This window comes from Amblyomma americanum, chromosome 5 (genome assembly GCF_052857255.1).
Source record: "Amblyomma americanum isolate KBUSLIRL-KWMA chromosome 5, ASM5285725v1, whole genome shotgun sequence".
Classification (NCBI taxonomy): Eukaryota; Metazoa; Arthropoda; class Arachnida; order Ixodida; family Ixodidae; genus Amblyomma; species Amblyomma americanum.
This window is the reverse complement of record NC_135501.1, coordinates 110,297,520-110,318,158: the sequence shown is the minus strand read 5'-3', so window position 1 is coordinate 110,318,158 and position 20,639 is coordinate 110,297,520.

Here is a 20,639-nt window from a genome sequence, read left to right as displayed (position 1 = left end):
GATATAAGAAAGAACTGAGAGATACAAAAAGCAAACTTGAGATTATCGAAAAAGAAAAGTATACAGCTGCCATGATACGCGCCCGTTCTGAACGTCTCTGGCTTGACCAAGTACCTACTAAACGCTCGCTAAGTGACGAAAAGAACTACGCGACTCAGAATGAAGTAAGACAAATCAGGTACAGAAACGAGGTAACGAATGATAGCAAAGTGATTCAGTTGGCGTTTTTTGAGCAGCATCGTGGATTGCTTGGGCGGCGACGGCTTAAAGAAGAGGGGTTTGCCTACACGTTCTTGTCCCGTATGCCAAAACTAGGAGACAAAATAAAACAAGGGCTGGAGGTACCAGTCAGCGTAAGCGAAGTGTTAAGAGCAATCGAAGAGCTGAGTGCCAGAAAATCTCCCGGTCCTGACGGCCTAGGTAGTGATTTTTATAAGTTCAAAGCCAAACTCACCCCAGCTCTCCACTGCGTCTTCACCGAAATTTATGAAACAAAGAAAATGCCACCATCATTTAAAACAGCACACGTGGTTTTAATACCCAAGAGTGAGGACCAGGCTAAACTTCTGTCCGTTGGGGCTTATCGGCCGATAAGCCTAACCAACGTTGACTATAAAGTGTTTATGAAGATTCTTGCCAACAGACTGCAAAAGGTTATAAAGGACCTTGTAGAGCCCCACCAAACGTGCGGTATTAAAGGTGGCACCATGGGAACAAATGTGCACATTGCTAGAACTGTTCTTGATTGTTGCGATGCCTTCGGGGGCCGAGTTGCCATGATGCAGCTTGACCTTGCAAAGGCCTTCGATCGAGTGTCGCACGACATTCTTTACGCCATTCTAGAATATGCCAACGTCGGCTCTGTGATAATACAAGGTGTACAGATGGCGTACAAAAACTGTGTTACCCGAATTGTATTGAACAAACAGCCGACTGAACCTGTACCTGTGTGTTCTTCGGTCAGGCAGGGTTGCCCGCTCTCGCCAGTGCTCTTTGCGATCTACCTTGAGCCTTTTCTGTTATCACTTTTACACAATGATGGGATATGCGGTTTCACTCTTCTTTCGGCGCAATTAAAAGTGCTTGCTTACAGTGATGATATTGCTGTTTTTTGCGCGGATCAAGAAAGCGTTAAAGAAGTTGTGAAAGTTGCGGGGGATTATTGCAAAAAGACTGGTTCCGAAATTAACTGGGATAAGTGCATAGGTTTTTGGCACGGTGATTGGGACAGCACACCTGCCGTGTTTGCTAACATGAAATGGACGACCTCCCCTGCGAAGTACTTGGGGGTACCCTTGGAGCACTATAAAAGCAGTACGGAGTTGTGGAGTGAGATAACGCAGAGTGCAAGGAAAAAAGCGGATGGATGGAAAGGACGTGACCTTTCTGTTTTCGGGCGCGCAAATGTGTGCAATGTATTTTTAATAGCCAGCATTTGGTATTTATTGCAGTTTGTGCTCATTACCCGAGCAAACCTGCAGAAGCTGCATAGAGTGTTTGCTGTCTTTATTTGGAGCTCAAATTGGGAGCGAACAAGTCGAGTTAATCTGTTCCTTTAGGTCCGTAGGGGCGGCCTTGGTCTTTCTAATTTGTTTCTTAAAAAAGTTGTCTCAAGATTTTTGTTTCTACGTGATCAAACCAATCCTTTGTTGCGCACAATATTGCAGGTGCGCTTAGGCAACGTGTTGCCGGTATTTGTTGTGTCAAGTTACCCGGCCACGAACCGTGCTTTAACAGGTTTTTTGCGTGAAGTTGTGGCAGCCTTTCGCACTTTGAGCGCTCACTTTTCTACACAGTATATATGTGCTGTACCCAGGAAAAAACTGTACAAAGATCTGCTAGATATATTTATACCTGCTCTTTTATACCGTTCCTTTTACTGCGGAGGCCCAGGCAAAGATGTGCTAAGGCGAGTTAAGAAGATGCCGGTAAGACCGACCGTCAAATCCTTTTTCTTTAAACTTCATACTGGTACCCTTCCGGTGAAAACATGGCTAAACGATAAAGGCATTTCTGTGCCATGGACCACCGACTGCATACTCTGCACAAAACCCAAGACCATCGAACATGTGTTTGTCGACTTCTGGGACCCGGTTTTCCACTGGGACATCTTGCAAAGAATAATAAAGAAAGAACAACCTGTAACTCCTTATGGCATCCTGTTTCTACCTATAGAAAGTGAGGAAGTTCCTTACGACATGTCTATGCTACTGAGCCTCCACAGCATCTGGAAAACGAGAATGGCGGCCAGGCACGCCGACGCAAATGTGCGACCAGTGAGAGAAAACTTTATAGAAAGTGCAGTTTCCTGAGAGATGTTCTCCGCTGTCAACCCCAGCCGCCAGACTGGGTGGCAGTTATGGATGACCTGATTGATATGAAAATGTTTAACCCATTGTCTCGGCCGAAGTGTGGCTAGAGATTTTTATTCCTGCGTATGTATTGTTCATCGACAATAAAGAAAAAAAAAGAAAAACAATAGCGCAGTAAGCAGCGTGTCAGTCTCATAATCTGAAGGTCGTGAGTTCGATCCTCACCCGGGGCAAGGCGGAGTTCGTTTTTTTATTCATTCTCACTTAATCCACCGTTGTTAACGCTGTGGGACAGCGTGTGTATTGGCCGTTACTAAGCAGGCTTCCACCCTAGGCTTGGACCCTTGGCAGTATCGTTTCATCCGCCTCGGTTGCGCAGTAGATGGAAGAGACGTCTGCCGCTACGATTTACACAGCAGAGGGCGAGGCGAAGAATGACTTAGAGACACCGCGACAGGACAAAATTATTGCTAGGCGGGCGTCACAATACTTTAACCAGCTCCTCGACAGGAAGTCGCGCCGAGGTCGGAGGGCGAGGTGAAATCCTCAGTCGTTACTGGGGCTCCTTCTCCTCTTGACCCTGAGAGCATGGACATGTCTTCGGGAGTGGCTAGCCTGGCGGCGGGAAAGAGCCCGCACGACGACGGCGACAACACGGCGCTTCACCAGGACGGCAATGGCTGAGACGAGCCGCCGTCCAAAGCAGCAAGTTTGAGGCGACCTACCTTGCAGCCGCGGCCGAGTACTTCGGCGGAAACACGGCAAGCGGGGAAACCTCCTCCGTAGTTTCATGCCTAGATCCCGTTCTGGGGTCTGGGGTTTTTGAGGTGTGGCGTGATGGCAGACACCATAAAATAAGACTTTTTTTTTCGATATGGCTATCATCTTATGTGAAGCACTACGTGTAGCCACTTTAAACGTGCGAGACCTTGGAACAAAAAGGCGACAGTGCCAGATCAGTCGCCTTCTCCTATAGACAACGATCTGCACGTAGTTACAATTCAAGAAAATAAAATTGAAAGCCAAGAATCGACACAACGCATAGCGTTCATTTTCCGTGCGCACTTTGATGTATGTGTGTGTCATTCTGTAGGTGCCTCGGGTGGCCGCGTACTTTTTCTTCGCAATGATCTCGGCATTACTGTGCAGTCACTTTTCTCTGGTGATAGCGGCCGTCTTTTTGTCGTTGATTTTTTGTCTGCGGCCTTGAGTTCAGAGTTATTTGTGTGTATACACCGAGTGAAGAGTGTTTTGTGACCGCTTTGAGACTTACCTAAACTGTGACTAGGTGATGATCCTACTGGGCGATTTCAATTGCGTCTGTCAGGCTGCCGATAGCGCAAAAAGGTCATTTGTGAGATATAAGAGTTGTGACATTCCTTGTGTGCTACGAGGTACATTCCTTGTGTGTGCTACGAGGTACATTCCTTGTGTGTGCTACGAGGTACATTCCTTGTGTGTGCTACGAGGTTCCACGTTCGACGGCGCGGCGTAAACGGAGGCCCAGATGACAGGCATCATCAATTACCCAGCCATGCTCGTTGAGAGTGACAACCAGAACGAAGGGGCTTAAGCCCAACCGGACCCAACCGGACCCGCCGCCGCCGCCGCGGGGAAACAGGCTTTATCCTCCCCAATTGGCGTGGCGGTTCCAGGGGCGGCTCTCCCGAGCACATTCCAGGACAAAGAAACTGTCAGCGGGCCAGAGCGCGCCTTACCTTGAGGAGCGAGTGTCAGTTGATGGATGGAGAATGGAGGCCGGTGACCCGCGGGAACTGTCAGCGGGCCATAGCGCGCCTTACCACAGCCGACGCTATGCGCTACTTCGAAGACAACATTCTTTCCCTCGGACTCAACACGTGAGGGGGGCGAGACAATAAGTGCGGTGGTATGTTTGTGCGCCCAAGTGAAAGCCCTAGCCCCCCCTCCTTCCCCTCCGGCGTGGGCGTCCTCACCCTAGGGAGTGTGGAGAAGAGGATATAAAAATCGAGAAGCAGTACGGAAGAAGCACGCTCAGGACGACATCGTTCGCCAAGAGGGCCTTCAGCGCCGAAACCCGACGGCGTGCAGCTACCACCAGCAACCGCTCGAGACCAACTCCGGAGCCACTCCATCGCCCCCATGAAGTCGTCGGCATGTAAGCCCGGACGCCCCAGCCTCTGAATCTTAATCATGTATAATTATTGAATATATCTGTTTGTTTAAACTGAGCCATACGGTGTCTCTTTGCCTCTCCGTCCCGTGTGGACCTGCGCATTATGGGGGTCATCACACTGGTGTCAGAAGTGGGGTCTCAAAAGCAAATGTCCTCTGAATGCTGCGACATTCATGACTTCAAATTTGTAATCAAAAGGGAATCACGGGACTGATTGTGGGACTTTTACCCCCATTTGAGAGGCTTGAGGCACCGGAGGGCTTGAAAAAAAAAATGTCTTTATCTGAGGGAGCTCCCACTCCACAGCCGTCGCTCGGAGCAAGCATGCTGGCATTAGGAAGCGTCGTTCCGACGTTTACAGGAGATAAGACAGGGGTTCCAATCTGCGATTTCTTTTCCATGCTAGAAGAGATTGGGAAAATGGGGGGATTGTCCGATGCTCAAATGCTGGGAATGGCGAGGTGTAAGATGGCAGGAGCTGCTCATGATTTTGCATGGCGAGACGAAAAAGTAAAATCCACAAAATCATTTGCGGAATTTAAGAAGCTCGCGTTTGAGCATTTTGACACTGAACCACGTCACGTGCGAGTACAGAGGTTCCGTGACGCCGGACAGATGGTAGGGGAGAACGTGCGAACGTTTGCGTCGCGGCTTCAGCGCTTAGCGCGCGATACGTTAAGCAGGGAGGAGGAAGGAGACCAGCTTAAGAAGAAATACGCGGAGGATATACTTAAAGAGGAAATGACCGCTTTGTTCGTGGCTGGTCTGCAAGACCCCGTGCGCCGGTTCGTGCTCTCGCGCAAGCCGAGCAATTTCGACCAAGCCGTGGAGGCCGCATTGGATGAGGAACAAAATGAGGCGTTAACGACAACCGCAGCGAGAGTACGCGTCATAGAGAGAGCGGTGCTCAACCCTGAGGTTGCTCTCTTGACAGAGCGGTTAGATCGCTTAGAACAGCTGCTATCTCAGCAGGTAGAACGCCAGGTTGAAGCGCGCGCTCAACAGCGCCCATTCGCTGGAAACCGGAGACCGCCACAAAGCTACAGGCGCGGTATGCGAGAGTTTGAAGAAATCGTATGCTTCGCTTGCCAGGGTCGCGGACACATCGCCAGGTTCTGCCAAAACGTGCGCCGTGGGGAGCCACAAAGAGAAGCAGGCGAGACACGCCCTAAGCAAGCCTACAGCGGGGCTCCAGATACCGAGACAAAAAATTAGATAGTCCTCCCCAGCCTGAGGAGCGTGGGGAGGGAGCAGTGGATGATGAGGTAATGGTAGTTTGTGTGGCCGACGAGGCATGCCCTGTTGTGCGTTGCCAGTTAAATGGTTGTTGCATGGAATTGTTGATAGATACGGGGTCAAAGGTGCCATTGCTTAAGGAGAGCAGTTTTAACACGCTTCGAAGGAAGGGGGACCGCGAGGTGTTGGAAGCGTCTGGTGGTATGGGAACCAAATTTGTAGGCATAACGGGGGATCCTCTTGGCATAAGTGGACTCTACCGGTTACACTTCTCTCTCGGCGGAATTGCATTGGAGCACCCCTGCTACGTATGCCCGGACACGGTGTCTCTGCCAAACGGAGTGTCAGGTATATTAGGGCAGGATTTTTTGAGAAAAGGGAAGGTAGTAGTCTCATTCTCTGAGGAAGAGGTTAATGCGGGCGGCTCAAAAGTTCCGTTTTTGAACAGGAGAGGGGCTGAGATTCGCATTACCGATATTAACACCCGTCAAACAGTGGGATCATTGGAGAAGGTATATTCGCGGGTTGCCGTCAGGCTGGTCGATGAGGCGGTCGTCCTTCCTTGGTCGGAGCACATTTTGTACGCGTTTGTGCCTTCAGATGTAGAGAGCGGCGCCGTGGGAGTGCTTGAGCCGGTCGACTCTCTCAGCAATGGCCTGAAGGCAGCCGCGTGCCTCGTGACAGTTAATGACGCCCACAGAGTGCCCCTACGGGTGGTTAACTGTAGCCAGCAGCCACTGAGCCTTCCCAAAAACAAAACATTGGCTTTCTTCACCTCTGCGATAGAGAAACGTGAGCCCACCGATACGGTACTCGCAACTGTAGAGCATGCTAGTCCTTCGGCTGCTCCAAAGGTGTCGTTCGATCTTTCTCACGTAAAATCCAGGGAGAGGGAGGCTCTGGCTGGTTTGCTGAACGACTACTCGGAGGTATTCGCCGCGTCCAACCTGGATTTGGGCTGCTGTGGCGTTATAAAGCACAGGATAGAAACCGGCACTTCATCGCCCGTTTACCAGCGTGCGTACAGGATTCCTTACTCCCAACGTGAGGAGATGGAGCGGCAGGTGCAGGACCTGATTGATCGCGGCATTGTCGAACACTCAAAGTCACCCTGGGGAGCACCAGCACTATTGGTGGAAAAGCCAGATGGCTCGTATCGATTGGTAGTGGACTACCGCAAACTAAATGCCGTAACTCGAATCGATCCATACCCCATCCCCAATATACAGGAGACGCTTTCTCAGCTGGGCTCTGCCAGGTACTTCACGGTAGTGGACATGGCGGCGGGATTCTGGCAGATAGCAATGGATCCGGCAGATGCCGAGAAAACGGCATTCAACACGCCCTCAGGGCACTATGAATGGAAAAGAATGCCGATGGGTCTGGCCAACAGCCCTGCTGTCTGGCAGAGAACCGCTGATGTTATCCTGGCAGGTCTTCTGGGGAGGCTGTTGTTCGTGTATATGGATGACATTATCATATACAGTGACAGTTTTGAGAACCATTTGCGCGATATTGAGCAGATTTTGGTGTGACTAAGAGGAGCGGGTCTCAAGCTAAAGCCCTCTAAGTGCCAATTCCTCAAAAACGAGGTGAAATACCTCGGGCACGTTGTTTCAGCTGACGGCGTGCGACCGGACCCTGAGAAACTAAGGTGTGTCTCGGATTTTTCATCCCCGACTAGCGTCCGCCAGGTCCGGCAGTTTCTCGGCCTGATCGGTTACTACCGAAGGCACATAGAGGAGTTCGCCAAGCTCGCTAAGCCGCTCACCGCCTTAACAGCCAAAAATGTCGCCTTTCGCTGGGACGAAAACGCGGAGAATGGTTTTGGGGCCCTGAAAAGGAAGCTAATGAGTGCACCGCTGTTGCGCCACCCGGATTTTAATTTGCCCTTCGTTATGGCCACAGATGCGTCAAAGTTCGCAGTTGGTGCCGTGCTATCTCAGGTTATCGAGGGCAAAGAACATCCCGTTGCTTTTGCTAGCCGACAGCTGAGCCCCACAGAGCAAAAGTACGGAGCTACGGAAAGGGAGTGCCTCGCCGTTGTCTGGGCAGTAAAGCACTTCAGATGCTACCTTTACGGCCGCAAATTCAAGCTAGTCACAGACTGCCATCCTCTGAAATGGGTGATGAGTGTCAGGGACCCTAGCTCGCGACTCGCTAGATGGAATCTACACCTGCAGGAATACTGCTTTGAAGTTGAGCACAAGTCAGGAAAGACGCATCTGAATGCTGATGCACTCAGCCGCACAGCTGCCGTGGCAGCTATAGATGAGTTTGTCCCCGTAGTCGACCCCGCCGAATTACGCACAGAGCAGTGCAAAGATCCTGACCTGAAGCGAATAATCGAAAGCTTAGAGGGCGCACCGTCTCACCCCGAACAGCTAGGTTATTTCATTGGCAAAGACGGCACCCTGTGTCGGCTCACGAGGCCAACCAGGAAAGGGAGACCAGAGAAAACCGCTTGGGAGAGAGTCGTCATACCTCGGTCGTGGACAGAAAGGGTTCTTCGCGCGTTTCACGATGCGCCATGCGCCGGTCATTTTGGCGTAGCGAAGACACGCAGGCGTGTGGAGCGTTTGTACTTTTGGAGTGGCATGCGACAGGATGTTAGAGACTACTGTGCGAAGTGTCATTCCTGTCTCGAAAGAAAAACACCCAAGGGACGAAGACCAGCTCCAATTCAGCCGTTCCCTGAGGTTTCGGCTCCCTTCGAGCGGACAGGTATGGACATAATGGGCCCATTGCCCACGACCACTTCCGGAAACAAGTACATTTTAGTATTTGTCGATCACCTTTCAAAATACGCGGAAGCGGTAGCACTCCAAGATCAGAAGGCAGGCACGGTTGCAAGAGCATTTGTCGAACAGATCGTGCTCCGACATGGACCCCCGAGGCAACTCTTGACAGATCGGGGAACGAACTTCGTGTCGCAGCTAATGAGGAGAGTTTGCGAGCTGCTTAAGATCGCTAAGAAGCAGACAACACCGTACCATCCGGCTTGCAACGGCGCGGTGGAGCGACTGAACCAAACCGTGGCCGGGTTCCTGTCGCATTTTGTTTCGCGCGACCAGCGGGACTGGGACTTGTGGCTCCCGTATGCAATGTTTGCCTACAATTCCGCAGCACACGAGAGCACGGGCGAATCGCCATTCTTTCTTCTCTACGGCCGAGACCCGGACCAGCCTAGTGAAGTGCCAGAGGGCCCCCGTCGTGTCCCATACGCTTCACTGGACGACTATAAGGTGGAGCTAGAATGGCGCTTGCAAGTGGCGAGGGACATCGCAAAGGAGGCCTTAAAGAAAGCGGCGAAGCGCAGGAAGGAGGTGCACGATCGCAGTGCTAGAGACGCGCCGTTTAATGTGGGGGACTGCGTGTACATTGAAAACTGCCAAAGGCAGATTGGGCTAGCTCGTAAGTTCCAGACGAAGTGGAGAGGACCGTGCGAGGTTGTCGAGAAGCTTTCTCCGGTAAACTTCAGAGTCCGAGACGTGAACCGGCGCTTGATAAGGATACACGCAAATCGCCTCAAGTCGGCACCGGTTCAGTATTCACGAAATGAGGAAAGGGAAAGCGCGGATTTTGATGGGGACAGAAGTGAAGCGGAGCGCGCAGATAGTTCGCAAGAAACGCCCTCTCCTGCATTTGTTCGGCAGGCGCCAGAGGTGACGGCCAGAATGCCACCGGATTTACTTCATGCATTCCTAGAAGAAGAAGCGCGCGAGGTTGCCGCGCAGATAACGCCAGGAGAGGCTCCTGCCACGAGCCCTCGCGAGTCCCAAAGCAGACAAAGGGTCACAGACTTACTTAGTATGACTCATGAAGGCCGATATCCGCTGCGAAATCGGAAAGCTAAGTCGGACTAATGGTGTAAACAGAGCGGAGTTGTGAACTGGTCAGAATTGTGTAATGCCGCAGCTCATAACATTGCTATATGCGTATGTGTTAAGTTATCGGAGTTAGTAGTTAAACCTTTCTGTCATTAAGTAACACCTTCACAGGAGAGCATGCGGAGCGCATGCAGAACCTGCCCTACTTCCTTTCGTTATCTATATTTTTGTCTGTGCCGTGATCGTGCTAGAAGTGGGAGCTCCTTTGTAACTGTGGTAAATTTATTTCGTCCAGTTTGGACTAGAAAGGAGAGGCTTGGGTGCTGAGTTTCATGTTTATCTGTAAAAGAAGATCAGTGCTGCCCCTGGAGACGCCAGTTATGACAGCGGAGGCATATGGTGTTGTGCAGTGGTGTTTAGTGCCGCGAAAAGTGTTTTGTCGGACGCACTGTGCGAGGCGATTCAGAAAGTCAAGGGGAGCTGCAGGGACTCAAATGTTCGGAGAACATTCTTCTGGAGGGTGAGCGAGTGTGACATTCCTTGTGTGCTACGAGGTACATTCCTTGTGTGTGCTACGAGGTACATTCCTTGTGTGTGCTACGAGGTACATTCCTTGTGTGTGCTAAGAGGTACATTCCTTGTGTGTGCTACGAGGTTCCACGTTCGACGGCGCGGCGTAGACGGAGACCCAGATGACAGGCATCATCAATTACCCAGCCATGCTCGTTGAGAGTGACAACCAGAACGAAGGGGCTTAAGCCCAACCGGACCCGCCGCCGCCGCCGCGGGGAAACAGGCTTTATCCTCCCCAATTGGCGTGGCGGTTCCAGGGGCGGCTCTCCCGAGCACATTCCAGGACAAAGGAACTCTCAGCGGGCCAGAGCGCGCCTTACCTTGAGGAGCGAGTGTCAGTTGATGGATGGAGAATGGAGGCCGGTGACCCGCGGGAACTGTCAGCGGGCCAGAGCGCGCCTTACCACAGCCGACGCTATGCGCTACCTCGAAGACAACATTCTTTCCCTCGGACTCAACACGTGAGGGGGGCGAGACAATAAGTGCGGTGGTATGTTTGTGCGCCCAAGTGAAAGCCCTAGCCCCCCCTCCTTCCCCTCCGGCGTGGGCGTCCTCACCCTAGGGAGTGTGGAGAAGAGGATATAAAAATCGAGAAGCAGTACGGAAGAAGCACGCTCAGGACGACATCGTTCGCCAAGAGGGCCTTCAGCGCCGAAACCCGACGGCGTGCAGCTACCACCAGCAACCGCTCGAGCCCAACTCCGGAGCCACTCCATCGCCCCCATGAAGTCGTCGGCACGTAAGCCCGGACGCCCCGGCCTCTGAATCTTAATCATGTATAATTATTGAATATATCTGTTTGTTTAAACTGAGCCATACGGTGTCTCTTTGCCTCTCCGTCCCGTGTGGACCTGCGCATTATGGGGGTCATCACAGAGTGCTGAAATCTTGAACGAATTGGTCTATTTCCATGATTTAGAAGATATTGGAAATGTGTTTACAAATGGCACTTGTACACGGTATACCCATTTTCAGGGCAATGGCCATGCCCGATTGGACAGAGTGTGTGTCGGCAGAACTTGTTTCACTGTGCACCTTGTATGAAGTCAGACCTGTGGATTTCAGTGACCACGCTCTAGTGATTACTACCTTTGGTACGCAGGAAAGCAAAAAGCGGTTTAATCGCCATTTATGGAACTTAAATAATAAGTTGTTGGAGGACGAATGGTTTGTTAAGGAATTAGAGCGAGAACTAGAGAAGCTAATTACAACTCAACCGTCGAGCTTCGGTGTAGAGTGGGAGGAGTTTAAGCAAACGAAAAATAACAGCGATTGAAAAAAGTACACAGTTGATATATGCCGAGAAACAAAAATAACCAGAGCTTCGTGAACAGCTTAAATACCGCACGTGTATAGAAAACGCCCAACCAGGCACATGCTTTAATGAAATCAGGGATGTCAAAGAACAGCTGGAAAAAAAATGGACGCCGATAAGTACACTGCGGCAGTTATTCGGGCGCGAACTGAGCAGCTATGGGCAGGAGAAACACCAACAAAGCGAGCGATATGTGATGAAAAACGATACTCGTGTCGAAAACAAATACGACAGATAAACACTGGGGCAGGGGTTTCTGCGGACAGTGGTGTAATCAAGGAAGCAATCTGTGATCATTTCAAAGATATGCTGGGTCATTCGCGAAAAGCCGAAAGGCGTTTCTATAGTGAATTGTTACCACTTATGCCGAAACTTGACGAAGAAGTCAAAACACGGCTTGAACAGGCGATTTCCGTGCAAGAAATAGAGGAGACGATAGATGCATTGCCAACCGGTAAAGCTCCTGGCCCTGACGGCCTGGGAGCAGCTTTCTACAAAGCTTTCAAAAGTGCCATAACATGGATTATGCAAATCACTATCGTTGAACGTTATGAGAAAAAACGTGTTCCGCTATCCTTCACAACTTCGCACATAGTGCTCATTCCTAAAAGCGATGACCCTGAAAAGCTGCTTATGGTGGTGTCTGATCGCCCGATAAGCTTCAACAACGTCGAATACAAGATTTTGTGAAAGTGTTGACTAAAAGATTGCAGAGTGTTGTAACATCGCTTGTAGGCACGCACCAAACGTGTGGCATAAAGGTCGTAGTATTGCTACTAACATACACGTGGCGTGGTCCATACTAGAATGCTGCGACTCTTTTGATGACCAAGTAGCGATGATGGAACTAGATCTGGCAAAAGCCTTTGACCGTGTGTCTCACGATGTCCTGTTTGCCATATCAGAGCATACAAGAAATGTTGGTCAAATAATAATAGAGGGTGTTAGAACGGCATACGCAAACTGTACGACTCAGATTGTTGCGAACGGCGAACTCACTGACAGCCTGCAATTCCGATCTTCTGTAAGGCAGAGTTGTCCCCTGTCGCCATTGCTATTCGCGGCCTACCTTGAGCGACTTTGCTTGGCCATCCGGAATAATGAAAGCATAACGGGTTTTAGGATACAATAAGCGCACGTAAAAATCTTGGCTCATGCCGATGACATCGCTGTCTTTTGTGCAAATGCAGAAAATATTTCTGAGGTATCAAACGTAGTACACAAATTTTGTAGCTGCACTGGGGCCCAGATCAACTGGGAAAATAGCAAAGGGTTCTGGCATGGTAGCTGGGATGTCACACCGGAACACTATTCTCGGATACGCTGGTCTACCACTCCAGCGTTGTGTTTAGGAGTACTCCTTGACTCTTACCGGGACCCAGATTCGTACTGGCAAGACCAAGCATCGAGGGCCAAAGAAAGAAGTGATGCATGACAAGGAAGACAATTATTGATAATTTCACGTGCCACTATATGTAACCTGTTTCTCACTGCTAAAGAGTGGTATGTGATGAATGTGCTGAATGCTTCCAGGGCAAGCGTTCAAAAACTTCATCGTGTTTTTGCGGTTTTTATTTGGGCTTCGACCTGGGAAAGGACGAGTCGAACAAACTTGTTTCTTTCTGTGAAGAAAGGTGGGCTTGGCCTGGCGCACTTATTTTTGAGGCAAGTTGTCTCGCGTTCCATATACCTTCGGGATCAAAATGACGTCTTTCTCCGGACCGTAATGCAAGTTCGGCTTAATCGACTTCTCCCCGAATTTCTTGTACGTTCTTCACTAAATATAAATGGTGCGATAAGAGGGTCCCTTAAAGAGGTTTTACTCGCCTACAGAATGCTGCATGTTCGGTTTTCCACGGAGTATTTGTGTAATGTCAAGAAAAAAACTTTACGTGGACTAAGTGGACACAATGCTTTCTGTACCGATATATCGTTTGCCACACAGTGCAGGCCCAGGAGCTGATGTACTTAAAAGATCGATTTAAGAAGATGCCAATGTTAAAAAACGATAAAATCCTTTTTTTCTTTAAACTCCACACTAATACCTAATCAGTGAAAACATGGATACACGATTAAGGTATTTTCGTCCCTTGGTCAACAAACTGTTTCCTGTGCCACAAACCTGCAACCATTGAACATGCGTTTTTAGACTGTTGGGATCCCATTTTTTGGGGGGGATGTCCTTCAGAGAACTTAAAAAAAGAACTACCCCTAGATGCATATGGAATAATATTTTTACCCTTTCACAAAACAGATGATTTTCCATTTGATACAATAATGCTGCTGGGCCTTCACAGCTTGTAGGAAACCAGGATGGAGTTTAACAATGCAGATGAGCAAGTCAAGCCTGTACAGGAACATTTCATTCAAAATGTTGTGAGGTGCAGAGGAGTGTATAAGGCCCTCCCTGAACAGCCAAATTGGATTGATGTGCTTGACGGTTTGGTTTGGTTTGGTTGGTAACAACTTTATTATGACGGTTTGGTAAGACTGAAAAATTTTTAACATACCGTGTCATGCAAAGGTGTGCTGACACGTTTTTATCGTTCATCGTGTCTGTTTTGGATGTCGAAGTCGGCAATAAAGAAAAAAAAAGTAGCGCAGTAGGTGGCGTGTCAGTCTCATAATCTGAAGGTCGTGAGTTCGATCCTCACCTTGGGCAAGGCGGAGTTCGTTTTTTTTTATTTCAGTCTCACTTAATCCACCGTTGTTAACGCTGGGAACAGCGTGTGTATTGGCCGTCACTAAGCAGGCTTCCACCCTAAGCTGGGACCTTTTGCAACACCAATTCATCCGCCTCGGTAACACAGTAGGCAGCGCGTCAGTCTCATAATCTGTAGGTCCTGAGTTCGATCCTCACCCGGGGCAAGGCGGAGTTCGTTTATTTTAGACTGTTGGGATCCAATTTTTTTACTGTTGGCCTTGGGGCCGTTATAGTGTTGGGGCGTAAAAGGTTTCCTTTTCATTAAACAGAAATACAAAGTCGTCGTCGCCATCTACATATTTTTATTTTTTTGCAGCGTAATGTTTCCCTCTTCTCTTTTTTTACAGAAGAAGTGTTAATAAACAGTCACTTTAACAACGTACAGTTATTTCACACCGGAAAGGAAAAAGGAAAACTTTTCTATATTCCCGGCCTTCATCTTAGGCGAGATGTAATTATGTAGTAGTTAAGCACATGACATATAAAAACAACAACAAGCAATTTTTAGTGTGAAATGGAGATAGCTTTTTCGAACGTTGTTAATGTACTGGACTGTAAGACAGATGCTGGTAAATCATTCCATTCAGCTATCGTCCTCGGAAAGTAAGAATTAGCGTACACATTAATGCGTGGGTTCGGGGTTTCCTAAGAGTATTCATTGCTCCCAATCAGATGAGTAAGTTGTTTTGGGACCAAGTAATGGGAGCTATTGATACTGAAATAAAAATTTTAGTCTGATCATTCGGCGACGTTCGGCTAGAAGTGGCAAATTGATAAGACGCAGCATCTCTGTTACAGAGTTAGTATGTGTACATATAGACATTACAAATCGAGCTGCTCTTCTTTGCACACTTACAAGTTTTTTATTAAACCACTTTCTACAGGATCTCATATAACGCAGGCATAATCCGCCGTTGTTAACGCTGGGGGACAGCATGTGTATTGGCCGTTACTAAGCAGGCTTAAAAACATGCATTTCCAAGGGTAGCAGTACACTACCCAGGGTGAACGTCGCCGCTGCTGGGGGAAACATGGTTGCGGGTCCAAAATGGGCGAGCCGTAGCCCACCGCATTTGGCTGCATGCCCATCTTGACCTCCCAAGTTCATGTTTGACTCGAGAGAATGGAGAAACCAAAATTGTGTACAAAACCCCCAAAGATGGTAAAAGCAGCGGCCAGCCCCAAATCCCCTAAAACTAGAAACCCAACGCGAGGACAAATGGAGACATCCCCCAAAGTTAAAACTACAAAATCACTTTCTTGGTGAAACGTCCAAGGCGTATTAAACTTCCAATTAACACTTTGGAAGCAAGCCATGCTAGGTCAGAATAAGTCAAACCAAGAAGCTTGCCACCTTGATGGTTGATGGGCACAGCGTGCTTCGGGTACCAAAGGCCATTCCAAACACTTGGAATTTCTTCACAGCCGGGAAGTTGGCCCAGAGCACGCTGCACTTCTTGGCTTTCTCAGCATTCTTACTTGAAAAGATTCCCTCATTGGCACCCCATACTACAGCAATGTCAACTACAAGGACCGGTGAGCTTGACTCTATTACTATGTTAGGTTTTAGACGCGTCCCTCTGGTCGTGGTGAAGATTGCCTCGTCACTGACCTCCACCCCGGGAAGTTTTTCCCTAGCAAGTCGAGCGACTTGCTTAGCAATAAAATTGTGTCGCTCTGTGCAGGGCGGATCGATGACTTCGCATTCCTATTGGATCATGAAAAGTGGTCTAGCGATGAAGACCACATCTCCGACAAAGCTGTGAGCTTGGGTCGCTGCTCTGTTTCTTGGTTAGTGCTCTAGTTGGGTACAAGTTCTTAAACGAAGCGCTTTGATCCGGTCGCCATCACGTAAGAGTTTGGATTTCGTGTTTAGCCAAGCGTTCGCATAAGGCTGGTGCCTATGCGCAAACAAATTCAGATTGTTATAACGGGTTAGATAGTGTTGCCACCCCTTTTCGGCACCCCGTTTCAGTGCCGCGCTAACATTTTTGGGGTCGGTGACCCCTTCCGGAACTTCAAACCGCTATGCGAGGCGCCGATAGTGGGGCATTAAGACAAGTTCCAAGAGCTCAAAGATGAAACGTTCATTGAGTCTAAGAAGTTGAGTTAAAAAATTGAAATTAATGACTTGAGTAACACGTTCAAGATGGAGGAACCCCAAACCCCCACACTTTGAAGGCATCCAAATGTGGGAATTGGAGAAACCGGATGGGAGATGAAGTACCTTTTTAGCTTTCAATCTGACCATGCGGTCCAAGCGGCATGCCTGTGTTTAGACCAATAGACTATTGGAACAACCATACAAGAATGCCGGCAGCACAAGCTGCCGCCAACAATAAAGTTTTTGAAATGGCTTCGGCGAAGCCCGGGCCACCAGTTCAAGCAGCGCAGCTGCGTTCTCCGAAACAACTTTAGGAGGCTTATTAACAAATAGAGAAAGGCCGAGGTACTTGATAGGTTCATTGGGCTGTTTACTATGAATTTGGACGTTGTTAACTTTCGTGGATGGAAGACCGTACTTGAACCACTTGGACTGGTGGTCCGGTCGCCAACCGAAATGCTGTGTTTTTGCGGGATCTATTTCCAGGTTTACATTGCTTAAGCATTCTGAAGTACGATCAATGAGGGTTTTCAAGCCCTCATACGTATCCGAAATCAGGAGCAGGTCATCGGCAAAGGCAAGAGCGGATAGAGATGAATCAGTGAGATGGACTCCAGCACCCGAAGAATTAAGTTTGGCCAAAAGCGGATCTAAAACTAGATTAAAAAGGAAAGGGGATAGAGGATCTCCTTGTTTGATACCTCTTCTAAGAGGCACCTTCACATTATCAGTGGCTCCGGGGCACCAGAACTTCCTACAGCAATTTGTGTACATTTCGAGCAAGAGAAGCTGAATTTTTAGGGTCACCTTGTGTGCCTCAAGTGCAGAAAAATGGCATGGTGTGAAACGGAATCAAAAGCCTTCTTCAGGTCAAGAGACACAGCGAAGAAAGGCCGGTGTCTTGATTTCAAAAATTTCATAAGAGCATGGAGGAGGATCAAGTTGGATGAGGTGGACCAATCATCCGCGAAACCAGACTGAAAAGAGTTGAAGTTGTTTGAAACTTGTAGGCGGGACAAAAGTAGTTTGGAAAACAGTCGATACAAGATTGGGGAGATGGAAATTGGCCAAAAGTCTGAAGGACTCTTAGGTTGTGAACACTTCGGAATAAAAACCGTTCGGCTCTCCTTCATTCCTGAGGGAGAGCCCCAAAACCAAACCAGCTGTTTATTATTCCTGTTAGTATCGCAGGAGGGATTTTAATAACTTCTTTAAGAGATACACCATCAGGATCGGGAGCAGAATGCTTGGACATATTGCGGAGGACCTGGTCCGCCTCACCCACAAAGTCCTAATCGACCTCAAGCCTTTTTTCTGTTGTGAGTGGAGAGGAAACAACGGCTGATGGGTTGCCAAAGATGTCATCATAGAGAGAATGTCAATCATCTATTGAGCATCCAGGTTTGGTGCCATCGAGTAATAGGTGGTCACCGAGAACCTTAGGTCCAAGAGCGTCTAGCCGCTGGTGCTCGTGAAAACGTGCCCTGCGGCGGCTACTCTTGTTTTTTCCTTGGTTTGTCTGTGTCTGAGTCTGAACTTTTGACTTGAGTATCTCGAAACGGACACCAAAAGCTTTGTACAGGTCCCTCAAGTCCGTAATGGAGAGGGGTCCAACAGTTAAAGCTGAAGCCAGACCCTCATTTTCCACACCGGCATCAAAAAGAGCCTGTCTAGTGGCCTCAAAGTCTAATGTTAAAGGTTGCGCTAGTGGACCAACAGGAGCCGAGTCATGAAAGCTAGGGAGATCTGGCGGAGATGTGATGATATTATCACGCATCATAGACAGAATATTCTGGTAGCGTTCTCGGCGACGAGTTTGGGCAATCGCCGAGATGAAACGCGAAGAAAAGCTGTCATGGAATGCCTGATTAATATTCGATGTTCAGCCCGATCTAAGTTCCGCACTCGCCAGAGCAACTAGATCGAACTCAGCCCATCTACAATGAGAATAGATTGGAGAGTCCTCAATCGACCCAGTCCCTGCTAGACTGGAGGTAGAAACCTCCTGCGATTCGGAGAGGATGTTTCGAAGAATTGCCTTGCAAGCCGGAAAGCGTCTGGATTTTACAATTGCCTCACGGCTGCGAGATTTAAACAGGGAAGCTATATTATCTACCTTGGCACGCACATTACCAATGGATGCTTCCACCCTTGTCAAGGCCTTTAACTCAGAAGGGGTCCATCGTCCCCGAGTTGGACGAACCGAGGGTAACATGCTAGAAATAGTCGAGGCTGTCTGAGAAACTGGCTCAGGGGAGCTAAAAGCACATTGAATGTCCGGGCGAGCATTAAACTGAGCCTCTTGAAAGCCAAGAGGAGCAATGCCAGCCTCAGGTTCTATGGCTTCCAATTCAGGAGGGCAACTACCAGGGGAGGTCTCAAGGGTCGGAGTAGGTTGAACTGAAACTGTGTTGTGTAATGACTGGACTGCATCTCCTGAAACCGCTTCTTACATAAAGACACATGACTAGACATGGTCTTTGAAGAGAGACAGGACTTATTCCTGCATATGGCACACAACCACAGCAGGTTAACGGCATGACATGTGTTATAGTGCTGCTCTAGTTTAATTTTAGATGTTAACCGCTCTGAACACAAAGTACAAATAAGTGGAGCCAAGGAGTATTCTACGGTGATCTCAGCCATTTTCAGAAACCACGTCGCCCGGGGCAACCGCGTCCACCGAGGCAAAAAAATAAATAAAAATAAAAAATGAAAAAATGAATAAAGAGAAAAAAGGAGACGTAAAAACGAACAAGGGGATGGAGTGGAACCGTAAAATGAACGCGTCAAAAGCTAAGCTAACCAATCCTATATACGAAATGAGAACTAAGACAAACACCCCACGACGCCAACCAACCAAAAAGGAATTGTCAAATCCAAAGTCACAAGAGTCCAAAGTCCTCCTCTGCCTCAGCGAACTGAGGGCGCCGCGAAGTAGGGAGGGCTGCGACTTGCACAGTACCAAAGTCCTCTCCCCAGCGAACTGGTGGCCGTCAACTCAGGAAAAGGTCTAGGGGTCTTCAAAGAAACCCCCTCTGCCCCGGCAAGCCGAGGGCGTCGCGTAGGTTGGAAGGGCCGCAACGTGCTCAGGACCAAACCCTCTCCCCAGCGAATTGAAGGCCGTCAATTCCGTTTCAGTTGTTTAGTTTCAGACTGGAGGCCACAAGGGTCCTCCCCACAGACACGCTGTTGAACTACTTTTTGTCCACGGGACGCAGCTACTCATGCTGATTGTTCAGGAGATATCTCACCGAAAAATGAAAGATTGAATTGTGCACACTTAAAATTTCTGATGGTAGTTTTCGCCACGAAGGCTACTAGGTGCAAACTCGCCTTGCGGCCACGCAAGGGAACTACTCTTAACCAACGCAATTTAAGTGTAACAAGGGTTCTGCGTTGTTAGCCTTTGCACTGTGTGCCATAAGCAAGGGGAGCTCAGCTCGGTTCAACCTCAGAATGTCGAAAAATAAGAAAAAAACATCACTGCCGAGGGGAGCACAGCTCAACCCAAGGCCAAAGCAGAAATGTCTACTTCACCCCGAAGGGCGCAAGGATCGCAGCAAGAACAAGCTCAACCGTTCGGTGCACTCGAACAGGAACACGGACAGTTGAGCGTGTTGGTACATCATTTTAAAACTTTCGAAAGCGCTGCTACGGGGGACACCAAGAGAAAGAAGACGAAGGACAAGCGCTTGTCCTTCGTTTTTTTTTTCTCTTGGTGTCCCCCGTAGCAGCGCTTTCGAAAGTTTTAAAATCGAACAGGAACGAACCGAGTTCACTGCTACTTGCGCAGAACCGCTAAGATTTCAGTCAATTCCAGAACACTCGCGTTGGCAAAGGTTTGGGGACCCTCTTCGGCTGATTTAGCCAGAGGCCCTAAAAAGCAACAATACAGCCTTTCACTCTCGTGGCCTAGTAGACCGGCGGCACCACTTATCTCGCAATGCTTATGCAGCAAAGTGATTTACCAGTGGACACCTAGGGGAGGTGAGTGCCGCCAGAAAGTGCGTTTTGGGGCATCCAGAGACATCGCCGCGGTGGCTCAGTGGTTAGGGCGCTCGACTACTGATCCGGAGTTCCCGGGTTCGAACCCGACCGCGGCGGCTGCGTTTTTATGGAGGAAAAACGCTAAGGCGCCCGTGTGCTGTGCGATGTGTCAGTGCACGTTAAAGATCCCCAGGTGGTCGAAATTATTCCGGAGCACTCCACTACGGCATCTCCTCTTCCTTTCTTCTTTCACTCCCTCCTTTATCCCTTCCCTTACGGCGCGGTTCGGGTGTCCAACGATATATGAGACAGATACTGCGCCATTTCCTTTCCCCAAAAACCAATTATTATTATTATTATTATCCAGAGATGGCAAATATATGCTCACATCCGTTCAAAATCGCAGCTTCTGTCCCCCTA